Source organism: Bos taurus, chromosome 10, assembly GCF_002263795.3.
Source record: "Bos taurus isolate L1 Dominette 01449 registration number 42190680 breed Hereford chromosome 10, ARS-UCD2.0, whole genome shotgun sequence".
Classification (NCBI taxonomy): Eukaryota; Metazoa; Chordata; class Mammalia; order Artiodactyla; family Bovidae; genus Bos; species Bos taurus.
Genome location: NC_037337.1, coordinates 66,718,922 through 66,738,963, shown reverse-complemented (window position 1 = coordinate 66,738,963; position 20,042 = coordinate 66,718,922).

The window sequence follows — 20,042 nt, the reverse complement described above, 5'->3', positions numbered from 1 at the left end:
TATTGAGTCTCAGGATGCGAGTGAAAATGGCTATTTCCTTTTTATAGATGGGGCTTCCCTGGTGGTTCAGATGGTAAAGAATCTTCCTGCAATGCAGGAGACCTGGGTTTGATCCCTGGGTAGGGAAGATCCCCTGGAGAAGAGAAAGGCTATCCACTCCAGTATTCTTGCCTGGATAATCCCATGGACATAGGAGCCTGGTGGGCTATAGTCCATGGGGGTCACAATGAGTTAGACATGACTGAGCGACTAACACTTTCACTTTTTTAACTTTTTTTTTTTTTAAACAAATGGTGAAATTACAGTTCTTGGAACCATCTTGTTCTATGGGATACAGTGTGAGTGACAGGAACCCAGGGTTATGTGCTTTCACATGTTTCAGCTGTGCTTTTTTCTCCTGTGAGCCCAGTTTGAAAATGGAGGCACAGTTCTAACTGGGACACTCAGAACAGTAGGCCCATTGGTAGAGGCTCTGACAGTGATAAGCAGTGGAATGCAAAACTGCAAGCTTAGGGCTATTTGCCATCAATAGCACCATCTGAAAATGCCGGGAACAGTAGAGCAATGTGGCTAGGAAATGATACAAAAGAAGACTGTTCACTCCAGCTCAGTGTTTGAGCCTATAGAATTATTGAATACTATTGATTCTGATGGTGGCTGTACCTTTCTGTACCACCTTGATATGCTGGGGTGATTTCCATCCTAAACAAGTGCATTTTTGTGATTTCACGGGCTAAAGTGTTAACTGTTACTGAAATATCTGTATTTGGAATTGTACAAATACTGTCTTTTCCATACACTAAGCTTAACTTTCTTAAAAAGTTATCCAAATAATTTATTGTCTCATCAGACCATCATTTTAGAAATACTTTTTCCTTGGTACCTCCAGGAGTTGGTGATGGACAGGGAGGCCTGGCATGCTGTGATTCATGGCGTCGCAAAGAGTCGGACACGACTGAGCGACTGATCTGATCTAATCTGATCTGAGGTAGAGTGAAGTGAAGTTGCTCAGTTGTGTGTGACTCTTTGCGATCCCATGGACTGTAGCCTACCAGGCTCCTCTGTCTGTGGAATTTTCTGGGCAAGAATACAGGAGTGGGTTGCCATTTCCTTCTCCAGGGCATCTTCCCAATCCGGGGATTGAACCCAGGTCTCCCACATTGCAGGCAGATGCTTTACCCTGTGAGCCATAGGTACAGAGTAGATAGAGATTTGTGCTTACATAGGATGCACTCTGCAGAGGTTTCCATGTGTAGATGGGATACCAGTGCTACTTCTAGCAAAATAATAAAGCTACTAATAATCCTCAGAAGACCTCATGGTAAATCAAGGCTCAAAAATTGATATGCCACCTAAGGGATGTAGTATTGCATTTTTAGCCTATCTTCTCAAGTTCAGGGCTTCCCTTGTGGCTCAGCTGGTAAAGAGTCCACTTACAATGCAGGAGACCTGGGTTCAATCCCTGGGTTGGGAAGATCCCCTGGAGAAGGGAAAGGCTACCCACTCTAGTATTCTGGCCTAGAGAATTCCATGGATTATACAGTCCATAGGGTTGCAAAGAGTTGGACACGACTGAGCGACTTTGACTTTCACTTTTCTCAAGCTCAACTATTCCAGCTTCCTTTTGCTTCTTCTCTGGTCTGGCTGTGGCTTTCAGGTATTTGTTCAGACCCAGGTTTTGTTTGTTTGTATGCTTTTAGCTTGAGCTTGGGGAGTAATTATGTAGCTTGAGGTCCTTCAACTTCTGTCTCATCTTGAGTCCCTGTGTCATTTTCAAGACAGAGTTTCTTTCTCAGGTAAATTTATCAGCCTGCCTGCTTAGCTTTATCACTGTCCAGGCCTCTATCTGCAGAGGTATGAGAACTTGAGATCTGCTAACATGCAAAACAAAGATAAAAGCATTTAAAAAAAATGTCTTCCTGCATACGGGCCTGCTTTATAATAAACCAGAACAGTGCATGAATTAAGATGTTGTTGAAATGCCTGAGTGTCTCTGCCCTTTTATTACATCCAGGGTGATGAGGTCATGGCTTACTGTTTAGCTTATATGGTGCAATTAAGAGATTCATTTCTTAACGTGATTCATCTCAGGAAGAGTTGACTCAAAAGTTTTAGAGTAGAGGCAGAAAGATGTTAGAAAATTATGATTTTCTTTTGGAAGTTTTAGTTTGTTTTTTCATTCCAGGTGAGACTAAGAACTGCAATTAGTCTGTCTCAGGTTTCTTAGTAGCAGGGAATTTGATTACTTAATGCCAGTAAGGCTAAGGAGATGGTTTCAGTTCTTGGCTTTTTTCCCTTTTTGGAATGAAGGCAAAAATGGGAACTAAATATTTGTTTTATTAAGACATTGTTAGATCTCTATGTAGAGATGTTTAAATGAAACTTATCTCAGATGTGTGTGTATATATGTAACATATATTATACTTGTATATTTATTATATTTGTATTATGTATATATAGATCATTTTTTATTGTGATGGTTATCTGTTGAACCTTGATTGTGAAGTGAAAGTTGCTCAGTCGTTTCTGACTCTGTGACCCCATGGACTATACAGTCTGTGGAATTCTCCTGGCCAGAATACTGGAGTGAGTAGCCTTTCCCTTCTCCAGGGGATCTTCCCAACCCAGGGATCGAACCCACGTCTCCTACATTGCAGGTGAATTCTTCACCAGCTGAGCCACAACAGAAGTCCAAGAATACTGGAGTGGGTAGCCTATCCCTTCTCCAGCAGATCTTCCTGACCCAGGAATAGAATCAGGGTCTCTGCATTGCAGGCAGATTCTTTACCAACTGAGCTATGAGGGAAGCCCTGAGCCTTGATTGAACCCTTTTAAATGTAGCACTTAAGTCTGTACTGTTGAAAAAGAGGTGGTCTCTCCATTTGGTTAGGGTGGGAGTTCTCAATCAGTGTCAAACCCTTCTCGAGTATGTGTGAATATAGAAATGTTGAGAAGAATGGATTAGGTCATTTCTCTTCTTTTATGAAAGATGTATTTGTGGGCCTGAGTTTGGGTGACGTTGACTGAGGTTCCTTCCCGCTAAGCCTTATTGGTTGTGATTCTCAACTTAGTCTTTTATTCATGGTTTAGCTTTTAGTGAAAATTGATAATTTCTGTACTGGTCAATTCTAGTATAAGAGCCACTTATAAAATGCTTGTCTTATTTAACGCAACATGCTAGGCGTTCAGGACCACCTTCAGAGGGATTAACTACTGTCTCTTTTAGGAAGAGATGGAAAATTAGTGAATGCAAGTCAGACTTCTTAATGTGATTCATCTCAGAAAGAGTTGAGTTGTAACAAAAGGGTAAAAATACAGTGTTATATGTGCTCTGAGGAGGAAGCAGTTTATTTTTCCTTGTAATCAGATGAGGCCTTCTAGAGATAGGACATTTGAATTAGTCTTTAGAAGAGAAGCCAGATTTGAATAGATGAAGCTAGAAGAAAAATGCAAAGTTCTAGAAGTGTGAAAGTCCATGACATGATCCAGGAAAGGAGATGAGTCTGTTTTGGGTAGAGCATTAGCTGTGTGTGAATAGAAAATGGCAGATAAGTTTTGAAGTATGGGACAGTTTCAGTTTATTAGTGGCCTTGAATACTATGCTAAGAAATTTGACCTTTGTTTCAGAAATACCCCAGAAAGCTAGTAAAAGCTTTTGGACTGACAGGATATGCCATGATTATAACTACACTGCAGAAAGGTAACTGTTAGGATGTGAAAGCTGACTTGAGGCAGAGAGAAAGCGAGTGGTGACAGCAGACTCACTGGGGGCTATTATAACAAGCCAAGTGTAGATGACGTGACTTAGGCAGTGGCAGTAGAATTGAAAGTGTAGTCGAGCCATTCTAAATCTAGGATTGCATGTGGTAGGAGACACAAATAACTGAAGTTTCTACTTCAGATGATTGGTCAATGGAGAAATCATGAGCTGAGATAAGGAAATTTAGGAGAAGGTTTGAAGGAGAAAACAATGAATGCTTCAATTGACATTTTTAATGAACTTTGATTATATACACCATTTCTTCTTTTGAAGACAAGTTTGTAACAGCTATTTGTTCTAGATGCCGTTATTAGAATTATACCCTATTTTGCTTTTTATTTAGGATCTTGACACTTCCTAACTCCTCAGAGGAGGAGGAGAAAGAAAAGCTATATTTTCTTTTTATCACTTCTGAACACATTTCTGTTTTACTGTAATCTCAAGGTATTTCTGAAGAGTATCTTGAGACTTCCTCAAGATAAACCCTTTGACCTAAAATCCCTTTCTTCAGGCCATACTCTTAAGGATGAGGCAATATGAAATCCTTACTAATACTTACAGGATTCTCAGTTTAGACAGAACTGACCTTTATTAGGCTAAAATTGGAACCAAAATGGATGCTTGGATCACATATCTCCTGCTAGTTACGAAGCTGCCAGATTCCAATCCAGTGGGTGGAAATGGACACTAGCCACCGAGGAAGTGATGGCCACACATGGGCATCTACCACCTCTCCTGTTTTCTCTCCTCAAGGAGGAAGGAAACCGTGGGCTTTTCTAGGCATTTTTATTGTTCTTTTAACATGGGGGAACTGAGGAGTCTTGGCCTTCAGAGGTTGGAGAGAGAACCTAAGGCTGAAGGGATTTCCAGAGAGCAGATGGTTCCCATCTTCAAACTGTCGTTACTTTCTTTCTACACCCCCTTTCCTGTGCTGTACAATGCATTCCATCTCCAGAACTCTAGTGCACAGTGTTAGAAAGTCTTAGCAGAGAGCCTGGAGTTTAAAGACAATGCAAGGCTACAAGGTAGAGACATCGAAATGGAAGAAAAGACTATACCATTGTGCTTTCTTCCTGCAAATGAAATGTAACTTATATAAATACTCAAACTCTTGCCTGATTTTTTTTCTTTATTATATTTTCATACCACATACCCAGTGATGACTGGTCCTCTTTAAAGGTAGTGAAAAGAGTTACCAAAATTCCAAATATTTATGTTTCATCTGATAAAGCTGTTCTGCAGTTCTCAGTGTGGCTTGCAGTTTGTTGTTGTTTGGTCCCTTAGTCCTGTCCGATCTGCAGCACACAAGGCTTCCCTGTCCTTCACTGTTTCCCAGAGTTTGCTCAAACTCCTGTTCATTGGGTTGGTGGTACCTTCCAACCATCTCATCCTCTGTTGTCCCCTTCTCCTACTGCCTTCAATCTTTCCCAGCATCAAGGTCTTTTTCCAGTGACTCAGTTCTTCCCATCAGGTGGCCAAAGTATTGGAGCTTCAGCCTCAGTCCTTCCAATGAATACTCAGGGTTGATTTTCTTTATGATTGACTGGTTTGATCTCCTTGCTGTTCGAGGGACTCTCAAGAGTCTTGTCCAGCACCGCAGTTCAAAAGGATCAATTCTTCAACACTCAAGCCTTTTTTGTTGTCCAGCTCTCACATCTGTACATGACTACTGGAAAAACCATAGCTTTGACTATAAGGACCTTTATTGGCAAAGCAATATCTCTGCTTTTTAATGCACTTTATAAGTTTATCGTAGCTGTTCTTCCAAGGAGCAAGCATCTTTTAATTTCATGGCTTCAGTCACCATCCGTGGTGATTTTAGAGCCTAAGAAAGTAAATCCTGTCACTGTTTCCACTGTTTCCCTATTTGCCATGAATAGATGCCACGATGCCATGATCTTCATTTTTTGAATGTTAAGTTTTAAGCCAGTTTTTTCACTCTCCTCTTTTAGCTTCATCAAGAGGCTCTTTAGTTCTTCTGTGCTTTCTGCCATCTGCATATCTGAGGTTATTGATAATTTCTACTGGCAATATTGATTCCAGCTTGTGCTTCATCCAGCTTGGCATTTTGCATGATGTACTTTGCATATAAATTAAATAAGCAGGGTGACAATATACAGCCTTGACGTACCCCATTCCCAATTTTGAACCAGTCTGTTGTACCATGTCCTGTTCTAACTGTTGCTTCTTGACCTGCATACAGGTTTTGCAGGAGGAATCCCCCAAATCAAATATTTAAAAATCTCAGACAGCAAATTCAGCTCTGATTCTCTGGAAGACAGTATAAAATGGGTGGATCTAACTAGATTGTGAACTTAAAGCACCATGTGCTTTATATAAGCATTAACAATTTACTCAGGGCATTTTGGGTCCCATTTTCGCCCCCCCACCCAAGTTGTGGCACAAAATTGCTTCTCCAGGTTTTGATCCCTTTGATTATTTCATAAAGAATGGATAAGATAAAATAACTCTTCAAAAAGGACATAAATATGATCTGTTCCTGTGATTGTAGCTGAAAAGGCTTCTGCCTGCAGTGCCTGCAATGTGGGAGACCTGGGTTCAATCCCTGGGTCAGGAAGAGCCCCTGGAGAAGGAAATGGCAACCCACTCCAGTATTCTTGTCTGGAGAATCCCACAGACAGAGGAGTCTGGTGGGGTACAATCCATGGGGTCACAAAGAGTCCGACACGACTGAGTGACTAACACTACTGTACACCTTGTACATTGATGGATGCTCTGTGGGACAAAACGAAGAAACAGGGCCTATAGGAGATTACTGCAACCATTTCTGAATGAGGGAGGAGAGGGCTGGAGTTGGAAGAGCGAGAACCACTCACCGTAATCTCTTTGCTGGGCTTTAATCCCCTGAAGCCCAAGCAGAAGGGAAAAGCTCAGAAGAAAAGAACATTGTCAACCACCCTCCCATTTTAGAGATGGAGATAGCAGGGATGGGAAGGGATAGAAATGGGGTGGCAGACTGTTTTATTTGCAGTAGCCTGGCTTTGATTCTCTACAGTAGTGAGTTTGAGGGCAGCAATGCAAAGGGTGGCATGTTATTTTTTATTTTTTGATGTTAGCTTATAAGCAACTTTAACAGTAAAACCCTCCTCTTTTCTTTTTAACTCTCCATGGTATCCCCTCTACAGGGAGCAGGTAAGTGCTGGGGTCCAGCTTTCTAAGAGGCTGATATTCTCCAGACATTTCCATAGACACTAGTAAGCTGAGAGCCGAATCCTCTGTCAGACACATTTTCCTGGTCAAATCATGCCTGTCGCACCTAACTGATACTGATAGTCCTGGGAGCCAGTTGTGATGCTAGCCTGTATTGAACCCCTGGATGTGAACAAACTTTCTTAAAGGGCAGTTTGGGCTAAAACTTGACCTTTCGTAGCTTTGGAAGGTGGGCAGGGGAGCAGAGGGTTGCTGAGGGAAGAGCGATTTCCCGGTTATTGCTACAGGGAGTCTGTTTACTTGCCTTCAAGGGTCACAGCCATTTGAGTGGGCTCTGCTCTTGGGTTTGGTTTCAGAGGACCGGGTCCTGTGGAATTTTGCTCCTGGTTGGCCCTCCCCTTACTCTATTAGGCATGGGACTTTTTATCCCTCAGTATGATTCAAGCCTTCCCCAGGAACACTGCAGCTTGCTTGCAAGAACAGCAATTGGAAAGGCTGTTTTAAGTGGAGTTTACTGTTGTTGTATAAACCTTCATTTAAAATCGACTATAAAATGTTTCTGAACCTGCCAAACACACATTAAAATATTTTGCTCCATTTATGCCTATGTGTAACATTTGGTTTCTAAAGAGCTTTAATCAAGTAATCTTCAAGTAGGAAGTTATTCATCTTTATTGCCAGTCGGTTCTCAGTGGTGGTCGTGGCAGCAATCTTTTTATTGCTTCTGTGTTTAGTTGTTCTTTGACATGATAGAAGTCAGCTGCAGTTCAATGAGCTCACTATTTGTGCAACTTAATTGCTTGCTTCCTTCAATACATACTCAATTTTTCCTTTTATGAGCGGGGCTGTTGGAAAAATTAAGCTTAAGGATATAGCCATCCACTGTTAATTAACCTCCTTCCCAAACACATTAGTAAAATAGGTCAAATAACTGCTGAGCGCTGAGTGTGCTGTTCCCAAGGTCCTCCTCGGCTGAGAAGTGAATCCTGTATTAAGTGAACAAATGTTGGAGCTTTGAGCATTTTCTGGAAATAGTGATGACATACGAATAACGCTTTGTAACACAGCATTCCCTGTTGCATCTCCTCGAAGTTGAAGATATTGTTTGACTTTGTCTAGCTCTACTGTGGATTTAACTTGTTTTGTGTTGTATCAACATTAAGAGAAATAAATGGTGGCAGCGGCTGCTCCTGCTGGTGTTCCTCCTTTTGTGCTTTCTAGGTTATTGCTTGATTTTAAAGGGACATCTTAAGTTCACTTTCCCTTCAGATAGTGACAGCCACTCTTATTTTGACTCACAATTCCTAGCGTAATCTGAATATTATGAAGATGTATAAATGTTTGTGATGAGTTAAAAAATATTCTCAATGAAGTAACCAATCTATCAAAATAGCTTTATATAGAGTTTTTGTAATTCCTCTCCATGTCAGTTATATTCAGATGGAAAAATCACTGTAATTGCAGTGGTGAAGGGCTGATTGGAGCTTTGCCAACTTAACAGTAAGTATTTTGAAGTTTATAGACTTAAAAAGAGAAAAAATAAAATGTGACAGTTCCTGAATTTGGTAGAAGGCTATATCTACCTATCTGTCTATCTCAGGGATCAGTTTATACTTTTAGAAAGAGGAAAGCAAATACAAACAAAATTAAAATGGGAGGATATGCCAGTTAGAGCTCAAGGCTGAAGATCACATTGTGATCGTTACCCTTTCTGTAATTTCCATGTGTAGCCTTTTAATTGGGAAGGAGTGGGGGAAAAGAAAGAAACCTAACCAACTCCCCAAATAAGTCCTAAACTGATAAATGCAGATATTTCTTTTTTTTTAAATTATTGCTCAGTTGCAATCTAAATCTTACAAGTGTTTTTTTTTTTTTTATTTAAGTAGAGAATCTGTGTTTCTAAAATGATATGCTCTGATAAAAATCATTGTCAAATAATGGTTGGTTCAGTACTTGTCCAAGTGCCTCCTGACTTTGGTGTATTTTCTGTTTTGCACTTATAGTCAGTGAGAAACTTCTTGCAAGCATCTTTTATTCAGTGTCACTTCAGAATATCAATCACATGAACTGATGTTGAAGTGGTAACCTAGGTGTCTTAGTTTGCCTACCAGCTAGAGGGATAGTGACCTTTTGCTAGTCTAGACTCCAAGGGGCTTGTTAGGAAGCTTCATTAGCTAATGCTTGTCAGGAGCCTTGAAGCAAAAATGTTTTCCTGTGTGCTACTTTGTCCTACAATAAAATTTGCAAGAATGACTTCATTCATATTCATTAGTTGTGGGTTGTAAAGGTTATCCTCTCTTATCTTTTGCCTGGTTGAGGCCTGAGATGCAGATGGCATCTTGTTGATAGGTGGAAAATAGTTGAACCATCTGAAAGGCTGAGTATGGGAGGAGGGGCCTTGCATTCACACAGGCCTGTAGATGCTTTAGGGACTGTCATTTGTGTACTGGCTCCCAGATTCCAGGTTAAGGTGGGCGGGGCTGTAACTCTGGTGGAGAAGGAACTGCTAGGAATCAAAGTCAAGGGATTGAGTTAAAGTTTTATTCTTGTTTAACCAGTTACGATTGCAAATTTCATATCTTTTAAAAGTAGAAGGTACTTGTTTAAGGAAGGGAAAAAATAGAAATCCTGGATTGGTGGGTAAAAGAAAATAAAGAATTTGGGGAAAGGTTTAATCATTTAGCCTTGTTAATCATTTTTTCTTCTTTCTTTCTTCCTTTCACTTTCCATTCCATTCTCCTTCCTCCCTTCCTTATTTCCTTTTTAAAAACATATTCTCACGTAGAGCCCTCTTTCCTTGCCTGCATGAAGCAAATTGCAAATATTCCATTTAACTTTTAAAAATAATTGTCTTTTAAATAGCCATACTTTTGTCTCAGGCAAATGTATTGGGTCATATTAACCCTCCATTAATAGGTATCTTGCTCATCTCATTGATTCTTTTATTATTACTTAAGTGTATGTTCCTATGACTTTTCTAGCAGTCTTTGATCGACTTTAATTAAGTAAATCCAGAAAGAAGAGCTGGGAGTCATGGAGATACTTCCATAACCAGCAGGTGGCACTGTGGATACTACAGTAGCCAAGAAAGGATTTAGGAGGCAAAGATGAAAGGGGGAAAACTGGGATAATGAGATAACTTAAGCTTGTCTGCAGATCTTTGGGAGGTTAACAGGGCATCTCAGAAAGCTACAAACCGGTTTCTAAATGTAAGAAGGTTGCCATGGATCAGCCTTATAAGATTATTTTCTCTCATTTTGGAAGTCTTCTTTCCAACTTTATCAATTGATACCTGTTTAAGTTACATATATGTTTGTATACATGAAATATATGTGTTTGTATACATGAAATACAAGCATATATGTTTGTGTACATGAAATATTCCCAGATGGCTCAGTGGTAAAGAATCTGTCTGCCAATGCAGGAGACGCAGGAGGTGTGGGTTTGATCCCTGGGTCGGGAAGATCCCCTGGAGGAGGAAATGGCAACCCACTCCAGAATTCTTGCCTGGAGAATCCCATGGACAAAGGAGCCTGGTGGGCTACAGTCCATAGCGTTGCAAAGAGTTGGACATGATTGAAGCAACTAAGTACAGCACAGCACACATATATACACACATATATGTTATTGCCCAGAGTTGGAAAAACAAAAACAAATCTGAAAACTTTTCAGAAATTTTAGAAATCAGCATTTACTCGTATCCTAGGATTGCAGAGTGTAAAATGGAACTCAAACCTAGTGTGCTTATAATATAGAACTATATTTCATGTTCATAGAATATTATTCACTAGGGAAACAGGTTAATTTGATTTATTTAGTTATATTAAAGAGACTGAGGAGGGCATTTTCCTGACCTTCATCAACCTCTGTATTCTCAGTTGTCTGTAACTCACTTTTCTTTAAAAGATAATTTGGAAAAGACTTCTGTAAATCAGTTTTTAGAGGATACTTTGTTGTATGTGGGTTAATTTTTGCTTCTTTAGAAGCTTATGTAGTGCTGTGTTTAGGTGATGAAGTTGAATAAAGAAATAGCAACAATTCTTTACTTCCAAATAAATCCTTCCTGAGATAGCAGGGATTCTCCGTACTTCTGGGGCTCTCTTGTGAGGGTAGGTGCTTGGTCTCTTTTTTCCTGAATCAAAAGGGAACTCCTTTTGTAGCTTAGACCAGGGACAAATGGAGGGCCTGGGAGGAAATGGAATTTCTCTCAATGAATATTTGCTAAGCTGAAGCCTCTTGGGAACTCTAGCCTTTTTATCAGAAATGTATACTTCGCTCCTGATAAGTTTCTGCTCTCTGGGACAGATATTTGAAATACTCTTTCTCTCTGACCCCAGGGCCAGAAAGCATGGATATCCCAATGGTGGTAGAGCCCATCTGCTAAGGGGAAAACGGAGGGGGTTGTGAATATGTGGATGCTGGTCCAGAAATCCCTGTTGGGTGGATCATCACATCCTATGTGAAGACGAGGAACCAGGGGTGGAGGTGGCAAGAGGAACAGTGAAGCTGGGTTTAGGACAGGGTGGCAGAGATCAGTATCCAAGAGTGGTAGGATCAGCTCTTAGGGGCCAGTTTCGGTGGTTCTGAACTCTTGTAGAGGTCCAGGATCTTCCGTCTCCCCAGGTTCCCCAGTTCAGCAGGAGCTGAGGCAGGCAGCTGGCTTGGTTGCTGAGGGAGGGTGTCGTGAGTGGTCTTTCCACGTGACTGGAAAGTCTGACCCATTGAGGGGACCTGGGACTGGAAACCGGTTTACTGTATATTCAGAAACAGGGGTATTTCTGATTCACCAGGGCAAGCTTCTTTCTTATTTCTTGGAACAGATTGCTCTCTTCTGAGCCTGGAGCCTGGGCAGTGCTTGAGCGGCAATGAGGAGCATAAGTTTCCTGTCACTTCCTCTTTGGCAGGTTGTGTCTGCAGACACTGGCTCCCATACCCCATAATTACTTTTTCACATTTTTTAATATAGTAACACATGGTTGGGCTTGTGGTGGGGGAACCGAGTGATGCCTCCGGGCCATGAACACTATAAATAACTTCAGGGATCGTTTTATATGGTTAGGGAAGGAAGCAGCTTCTTTCTTAAGAAATAACTCCAAGCAAAGAAACAGGGTTTAGGAATAAATAGCTTTTATTTTCAGGAGCCCTTTTGCCTTTTTCCTCTATAGATCATAAATATTATTAGTATTAATTTTTTTCTAACCATCTGTTATACCACTTTTTAGAGTGATTATTGAAGCCATCTTGTCATTTAGAGAAAAGTACACATGTTTTGTTTATGAATGTGAAATGAAGCTATCAGGCCCATTATCCAGGGTTAGCTTCTGACTGTGAACTCCTTAACAGCCAGCCATCTGCAGGTGTATGTGTTGATTGAAGACCCGTATTGTTGGATGGGACTGCAATAAGCCATCTAAAATCATTCCTTATGACCCTGACAGAAGTTTTAAACCATCCAAGACAGCTCAAACTTAGAACTTCCTGGGAATAGATATTTACATTTGTTGTAGAGTTTAGTATTTACCATTCTGCATTGATAGGAATGCTTCCTTTCATCTAACCTTCCAATGTATTTTAAATTTTTTGCTTCTTATTTATTGACAAGAGGTTGACAATGGCTGATTGTCAAAATTTTTTAAATACATTGGAAGGTTAGATGGAACCTTCATCTAACTCCAAGAGGTAACATGAGAGAAGGCTCATTTTATCTCTTGGAGCCTGTATAAGTATTGCATAGTCAGTTTGGGATCAGGGACACAAATTGCAGTGAGAGGCAAGTCTGCGGGACTGGGCAAGGGACAGTGGGACCGTTCCCAGAGAACAAGAAGGAGGAGAACCAGACTCCATAGTGCTTGATTGTTCTGGGTCAGTATTTCTGAACTCACAGGGCACCTGGCAGTATGCTCCAGGTTTCCAGTCTGACAAGCAAAGATGGAAGTTCCTCTCTGTTGCAAAAAGAAACTTCATTGTACTTCTCTCCTGAAGATGTGTCTTATAGACATCAGAGAGCTTAACCTGCAGGGCCCATGGCTGACGTGTACACCTAGTACTGTGATGTTTGTGTGTGTGATGAGTCACAAAGTGACTGTGGTTAGATTGTCATCAACCATAAATGATGCCATTTGATAATTTTATTTTAGAGGCTTCTCTAGTGCTGAGACCCTGATAGAGCATATGTTTTGATGTGGTGTGCTGACAGCCACCATATCTATCAGAAGGAACTTTGATGGACTAAATAGCAGAATGCTTTTCTCTGTTGACGTAGCAGCACATACAAAAAAAAGCTTGTATTGTTTCCTGGGCCCTATCCCCTGAATCCCTGCACAAGGTCCTATGGGATTAAGTAGCCTGGCACCAGAACTGCAAGTTCTTTTTCACCATACATACCCTAACACAAACAATCCCTGTTATAAAGACGTCCCTTTACAAACATATTTTCAGAAAATACTTGTACCTGTTCTCTGCCATGCTGCATTTTTTGAGATGATTACATGCTTATGTTAGGGAATGGCATGTTGCCAAAAGTAGAGTCTGCCTGCTGGAGTTTCAATAGTGCTCATTATGAAGGAGAAGAAGTTTCTATTCCTACCCCTGGAAGGAAAAAGCCACTCACAGATAAAGTGTATGATATGATTACCGTTGCTTTAGATAACCACAAGTATTACTTCCGACATGATAAGGGATTGTTTTCTGTCTCGATCGTACAGAGCTTGGCTCAGCCTTTTTAAAAAGTGGAGGCATTTTTGAAGGCCACTTGATCAGTTTGGAAGCTGTGGAAGCGTGAGGTTGCCATGCAGATAAAAATCAACACTGGTTTCAGCTACCACAGGGTTGGGGGAGCTTAGGAGGTTTGGAAATGGGAGCAGGAAGGCCTTAGTGATTCTGGAAGAGTGACTTAGAGGCCTCGGGAGCAAACATTGTGCAGATCAGGATCTGTTAGATGGTTCCTTTCATTGTACTATTAATAACATGATTCAGATTAAATTCATCGAGTGAGCTGAAATGCCAAACTTCTCAGAAAGGTGTATTAATGAGGCAGATTTACTTTTAAATAGTCAAGCAGAAGTGTTAGCTCTCAATACCTGATGTGGTGGATGGGTTATTAACATGGAAGTTATATGACTGATGAGATTTTAATAAATTAAGTTGCAGCAAGGGTACACTCCTGACACATGGGGTGCTATGTAATCACAAGTATTGTTTTCATCTTTCATTAGCCTTTGGTGGGAAGACTAGACTAGAAGATAAAACTTTTAAGCTGAGGGACATTGTAAAAATCAAAAAGTAAGAAATGGTAGTTACTCCTTTCTGCTTTGGCAAGTAGCTAATGGATGGATTGTTGACTACAATTCAGAGGGGGAAAATCAGAGTAAAATCTGAAGATTTAAATTAAGTCCGAAGGCTGGGATAATGTTTGTATGTACACATGTAAGCATGTATATATGTGTGTGTGCAGTCAAGAAGAAAAACTCCAGTTTGAATATTTAGTAATTTCCAAGAAGCATCCAGATGTATAGAACAGGCTCCTCAAATGGAATGGAATGGGTATTTTGATTCATTTTGTATAAGAAAAAAGTTTAAGTAGAAGCACATATATTTACAGAGTATATTTGTACAGTCTAAGAAAAAAGAACAAGGCATTTAATTTCTCCAGCAAATCCACTTCTATTCCTGTGGTTGCTGATACTATACCCTGTGGAACTATTTTTATGATCTCCTGGTACTATCCTTGGTAGACAAGGTGGAAAAGTAGGGGGATTTTGACTATATGAACACTTTTTCTGGCTCAGCCTTACTACTCAGGATGACACTCAAGATGTTAGTTTTCCAAGAGGAGAAAACTGTGTTTTGAATGGTAGTGGGGAAAAGCTGTGCATCCCCCTTAACTTGGTATCTTCAGTTTTCTGTCCTTTTTGAGAGATGCAATTAAGTTTGGGAACTTCTGTCTTCGATAAGTAGGGATGTGATTTGTGATTATCTCACTTTTGGCAAAGTGCTTGAGGATTATCCAGATGGAAATGCTATTTAAGGGCCAGGTTTTAGAGGGGTTAGCTTTTTTTTTTTTTTTTTTTTTTAATGAGATGGCACTTTTTTTTTTTTTCAACTATTGATGCAATTTATACCAGGGCATTGTGTGTATGCTCAGTCATGTCCGATTCTTTGCAACCCCATGGACTGCTGCCCGCCAGGCTCTTCTGTCCATGGGATTTCCCAGGCAAGAATACTGGAGTGAGTTGTCATTTCCTCTTCCAGGGGATCTTCTTGACCCAGGGATTGAACCCATGTCTCCTGTGTCTCCTGGATTGACAGGCACTTTCTCTACCACTGAGCCACCTGGGAAGCCCAGGGGAGTTAGCCTTTTAAAAAGGAAAATATCTGCAAATGAGCTTTAGTTGTGTTCCTCTTACAGTCTTTCATATAGGAATTGCTAGTCATGAAAATATAGGCCAGAGGTTTCTAGGTATGCCCCATAGCTTCTTGGACAGTTGGGTAGCAGAGCTTCCAGCCAAGGGGTTGACCAAAAAAGCCACTATATACCTTTTTTCATTGTTAGCTCTCTCTGTGGTGTCCAGAACTGACGTCTGTATTCCTAGGTTTGTGTTGGAGTTAGGGCTCCCCCAGAACCCTAGCTTCTTGTCTCATGCCAAGTTTATTGAGAGTTTTTGTACTGGGGAGACCCTGTGATTATAGGGAATTAGGAATTTGAGAAGACCCTTGGCTGTGTGGCTACTTACATGCTGCTATGAACTGGGTATAACCTCCATGGAGTTAGTCTTACTAGTCAGTTCTCAGGTTCTCTGTAAGTTGTATTTCATCTGTCTGTTTTTAAAATGGGCTCTTGCTGGACATCATTCTTGTCACTTTCCATTCTGTCTTTAAACTTCAGCTCCTAGAGTTTTCCCAGCTAGAGACAGGGACTCCCTCCCTTTCTTGGGAGGGGTTCAAGAGCTCACCCAACTCCAGGGTTAAGGCAGATTTGCTGTTGTTGCCGTTGCTGCTTTCTTTTCAAAGCACCGCAGGTCACATGATGACTTCCAGGCCCAGATGGGGAGATGATGTGGATAAAAGTATTTAGCAAGAGATCAAAAACTGGGCTGCACTTCTAAATGGCTTCCCTTTTAGAAAAAGCACATTAGCCTCTCACCCAGATGCGGTTGTGGGTAACTATCAATACGGCACACAGGTGGCATGGTTATCTGGCCATTATTCCCTGATGCCTTGGTGAGTGCTGCCAGCCCTTCAGAAATAGGAAATGACTAATGATGTGGTGGAAATTATGAACCAGGATTAATAAAACTTGAAAAGGAACAGTCTTCAGTTTTTGATCCCCCTTAGAGGAAGTTAAGTCTGAGCCCTAGATTCTTTTCCCTGAGGTGTTCTTCTGATTTCTTCTGATTACTTGGCTGTAGTGGGAGTGTAGGCTGGGGCTGGGAACAGTGAACCAGATGGTGCAGGAAGCAGAGCATTGCTCCCCATCCCTGAAGATACAGACGCATGTATGGCTCTGCAGTCCATCTGTGAAGAGTTCAGTTAAAGGAGCCACAGGCACAGAATAGAGATCTAATTTTTAAAGATTGAAGTTTTGTGCTTGCTCATGAAGAAAGTTCTGGAAAAATTTCATTCACTACCTGAGTGATTTCTATACTTTGTCATTAAAGATAGTTGTGGGAGTCTGACAGGGTTTCAGGGATTTGACATTTTTCTTTTTAGTTTGGAAATCAGAATGCCTTTTCCTTATGATCCATGGTCAGGCATTTTTCAGCAGTACTCAAGGCCTGTTTTCTATCCCTCTTCCTTCCCCTCACATCCTCAGTTTTCTCTGTTCCATGTGGGAAAATGCTAAGTAGGCAAAGGGAGAAGGGTACATTTTTTGTTTTCTAGATGATGTAGGTTAGGCCAGTGTGAGGTATAGTGAAAAGGAAGCCAAACTGTGGATAAGGAGACCTCAGCTCTAAGTCCCTTTTTGGTTGCGTCACCTCTGGGAAGTCCCTTCAAGCTCTCTGAGCCTAAAGGTGTCACTTTTATGATTATAAAAGTGTCTTAGCCAGATATCTGCTAAGGTCTCCTGCTGCTCTCATTAAAACACATCTGTGTGTGCTGTTCTGCTGTGAACCAGTCTCAGTTACCTTGTCTGAAAACACTGTGGTCTTCCCAAGTGCCTACCCTCTCAGTGTCCCATGAAGAGCATCATGGGCAGGGCTACACATGGGGCTGAAATACTACCATTTGCTGCAACAGAGTGCTAACACTTGGGTGATTCTTGTAGTTGTAAGTCTTAATGTTGCTGCAGATCAGCTAGTTAAGAAAAATCCCAGAAAGTATTTCTAGGACCTCTAGAGTCAAAGTAGTTGTTGAATTTGTTCATTGAGGCCAACTGGACCACAAAAGAATCAAGCTAAACTGACCACCTAAAGTTTTTGGTGAATTGAAGCATCCCTAAATCTCAAGCTACATCAGAGTTGCCAGGATGTCTCTTGTGGCTTAGCAGGATATTGGGGGTATGTGGTGTTAGAGGACCAGGTTTTGAAGGAACTTGTTTTCTGAAGGCCCTCAAGGGCATGTGAGTGAGAAACTGTGTGTGTCTTATGTGCTTGTGTGTTCCTGACAATAAGAGAGAGAATAAAGATGGTGACTGGTTTACAGCAAATTTATGTGAGAACTGGGAACTAAGGAATTAAGCTAACAAAGGAAAAAAAATAGCATATGATCTTGCTTTATCCACTCAGCATCTCCGGGCCTGCTTAAGGTTTTAGGAATTTCTTAATGCTGGTAACAATAGCTAATGTTTATTGAGTACCAACTACATTCCAGGCAGTTTTATAATGAGGTTCTTAACCTCTTTGTGTCTCAGTTTCTCCATCTGTAAAGTGGGGATAACCACAGAACCTGCTTCCTGTGTTTGTTGTAAGGATCAAATGGGTTAATGTGGGTGACAGCCTTAGAGTTGTTAACAAAGATTAATGGGTTATAATTTGGGTAGTGTTAGAACAGAGACTGGCTTGTAGTATATGCTCAGTAAATGGTAAGTTGTTATCTCCAGTTATGCACAGGGAAATGGAAGCTTAGAGGGATTAAGTAACTTCCCTGAAGTCTATAGCTGAAGGGAGTTGAAGTCAGCAGCCTGACTCTGGAGGCTGACCCTCCGTATTCCTCTTCTGGCCTTCATCAGCAATACTGGTCCTTGTTGCTGAACTTTGTTAAGTTAATGCTAGCTGGATCCTTGAGGGCCTTCAGAAAAGAAGTTCCTTTAAATCCTGGTTCTCTAGGAAGATGAATTAAAAATACTTTCTCCGACTCTGTTGCTATCTCAGGGGAGAAGGAAATGGCAACCCACTCTAGTATTCTTGCCTAAAAGAATCCAATGGACAGAGGAGCCTTTGTGGGCTGCTGTCCATGGGATCACACAGAGTCGGACACGACTGAAGCAACTTAGCATACATGCATGCATTGGAGAAGGAAATGGCAACGCACTCCAGTATTCTTGCCTGGAGAATCCCAGGGACACAGGAGCCTGGTGGGCTGCCATCTATGGGGTCGCACAGAATCAGACAGGACTGAAGTGACTTAGCAGCAGCAGCAGGATTGCTATCTCAAGGCCTTTTCTCTATGCCACCCTAGGACTGCATGGACCTGTCGCAATTGTCCCTCTCCAGATCTTTGGGCCTGGTGTGAGAGAAAGGCTATATGTTTAAAATAAATCCTTAAGCTTCTTTTGGCTCTTGCTCCCAACTTCACATTCCTGTCAATCAGCTTTGCACAATAATGAAAACAAATGCTTTTTAGCAGATTTAATGGTAGTTAAGATAAAGATTAGTCAAAATACAGTAGTTAAAGAGTATATTTTCCTCTTGCCTTGTGATCTTAGCTATGCCATTATAAAATCAGAAGGTTAAAAAAGAAGATAGAACAAAAGTTGAGAGCCTAAATGTCTGAAAATACAGCATTTCTTTGAATACATGCTTTACTTTGTTCTTTAATGGCTGAGCCTTTACATTAGAAAGGCAAATGGATAGGCTTGTAAGAGTTTCTTCAAATTGAAGATGCTCTTCCTGGTTCCTGGGAGAGTGCTGGCCATGAGACTAGTGCCTCCTGCATTGATGAAGGCAATGAGAGATGGGAAAAAAGCAAGGGTGAATCTCTAAGCTTCCCTCATATGGTATGTCTGCTTATAAATGGTGGACGTTGCTGGGAGGGAAGATTGGATCTCACGTGGCTGCTCAGAAGGGGAGTCCAGGCACCCCTCCAGAGCTGAGGAGGGACCATGCCTAGGGTGGGAGCCAAGTAGGGGTGAGGTGCTGGACAGTGGGGAAGTTGTGGTCAATCTTCTTTTATCCTTCTTCTCATCTCTCCAGGAAGTCTTAAGAAATTTTACTCAGGGGAAATAGGATGAAGTAAACTCTGAGGATAGCCTTGAAAGAGAAAGGATGAACGGATGTAAGAGGGAGCTTAGATGGCCAGTTGTTGCTAGACAGCCAGACCTTGGCCTTATGCTGTGCTGGCTGTGTGCACACACACTACAGGTCTTCTTTAAGACCTGGCAGTGCTGCCTCCAGGCCTCTGGTGCCTGCCAAGAATTCTGATTTCCTCAGCAGCCCCAAATCCAGCTCTAGGCACAACTGGTTGTGTGCTGAGGCTGCATGCTATTCTGGCTCTGCCTTCGGGTGCCTATCTATCCTGCCTTTGGTTCTGGCATTCTGCTTCAGCACTTAGCTAAAAGGCTAGCCACCAGATATGTGGAGCTGGATTTGCAGTGGCCCTGGTCTACTGCTTTACAAAGATTTGCTTTCTTCCTGTTTGTATGATTGTCTTCAGGCTGGCACATGAAGGAGCCCTACAGGCCATTATAGTCCCACAGGCAAACAAAGATCTTTTAAGAGAACAATCGTTATTTATTTCCCAGTTGGCGTTTCTGGAGATTTAGTAGGATAATCTTGGATGTACGTCAGCAAGCATGAGCAGCAATCATCTTAATCCTTAACAAGGCATACAAATGAATTGAGAACTCATGAAAAGCATACAAGGAGTTTTTCTTTCTCCTTTCTCCTCCTCAGTTTTAGCTGTAGGGTGTTGGCAGAGGGGCAGTTTTCTTTTGATAGAGCTACCTGCTGCAGAG